We start from the raw sequence: 1,696 nt of genomic DNA, 5'->3' as shown, positions 1-1,696 counted from the left end.
ACAGACATTGCTCTCCAGCTGACTCTCTCACTCAAGGTGACTCGGTATGCGTCAGAGGAGAATGCTGATCACCAGGCATTTCTTCCAAGGTGCCTCTGAACCAGCAACTTTTCTGTTAGCGGCCAAATGCAGTAAACTCTCAGGCCAAGCTTAGGGACAGCAAATATTGAGTCACCATTATGGGTAGATGTAGAGTCCCAGCTTTGTCTTGCTTCAGGGACACTCAATCACTCAACTTTCCTAAAATCCAGTTTGTACTGGTCCATAGTTCCTCTGCTTGGTTTTCTTTAAGAAAATCATCTTCCCTTTTCCATTCAAGGGCTTGTAGTTCATTAACATGGCCACTGTTCAGCCACAATCGCTTATGAGATACTGAAGGAGCCGTGAAAGGAACACTGTGTCTCGTATCATGTATCTGTCTAGGACAGACGTTGTGTCTAGGACAGTACGCAAACGTCTGTCCTAGTTGGTTCTCGTAAACAGTTTCCTTCCTGCAAACGGTAAGATGATTGTGGAAACAGCTGCAAACAGTGTTTCCCTGGTAGAAATGTAAACAACGGTATGGGCCGAGATACGGAACTCACTCTCAAGGCTATGAGAAACTCAAGTGTGGGAACAGCAAACTTGTCTGGGAACACGGCCAGGATTTAGTAGATAAAGAATAAAGCACCGCAGGCTGTCGAGACTGCAGGCTTGTACTGTCTCTGTGTCTATTTTGTGCTGCAGTCCTGTATTGTCTCTGCGTGTGTATGTCTGTTTCGTTCCATGTTCATTCTTCCTGCTCAAGAAACCGCGGCATCACGCTGCACTGTAGCTTCTAGCCTCTGTGCCTACGGCTGAGGGGATCTGGTGGCATAGTGGTTACATACTAATCTGCTAATCACAAGGTCAGCTGTTGGAAATCACTAGCTGCTCCGTGAGAGAAAGACAAGGTGTTCTACTCCCATAAAGAGTTGCAGCCTTGAAAACCCACAGGGGGCAGTTCGGCCCTGTGCAGTGGGGTCGCTATGAGGGGGAACAGACTTGGTGGCAGTGAGATAGGGCCTGTGGTTGCAATCCCATCTCGGAGGGAGTCCTCTGTCACAGGATGAAGGCGTGATGTCCTCCCAGTCTCCACCTTAGTGGAGAGGGTGACTCAGCTCACACCTCTTGTTTTCTTGGGAGTGTGCTCTGCTGAAGACCAAAAGCACCCCTGCCCCACGTGAGAATGAGCCACCTGAGAAGCAGGGGCCCAGAGAAATCCCAGGACCATGCGGAGAAGAGCGGCCAGGGGAGCGGGTCCCCGATCTCTGTCTGAAGGGGCAGAGGCTGACAGCAGAGGCACTAGAGGCTGCGGCACGGAGCCACGGGACAGAGCAAAGGAGTCAGGCAAGACCTTGAGACAGCACAGAGCAGCAGCACTGAGACTATAAGAGCTGAGGACTTGGCCCACAGAGGCAGTGGCCACCGAACCATGAGGCTGAAAGGCTGAGGGCCAGAGAGAGACTTGACCAATTGCTGATAAAAGGTGCTGCTTTGGACTGTTGACTATCCTTACTGTTTACTGACCCTGACTAGAGGTATCCTGTTAACTTCCTGTAATAGTCTGGGTACTTTGGAGAAACAAATCCACGGCGACTCACGTATAAGAGAGAGTTTTATGTAAAGAAAAGGTGCATCACGAAAACATCCCAACCCAATGCTGCCCAAGCCCACA

This window comes from Echinops telfairi, unplaced genomic scaffold, assembly GCF_000313985.2.
Source record: "Echinops telfairi isolate 266 unplaced genomic scaffold, ASM31398v2 ScPeMD7_7466;HRSCAF=8504, whole genome shotgun sequence".
Classification (NCBI taxonomy): Eukaryota; Metazoa; Chordata; class Mammalia; order Afrosoricida; family Tenrecidae; genus Echinops; species Echinops telfairi.
This window is presented reverse-complemented; position numbering follows the sequence as displayed.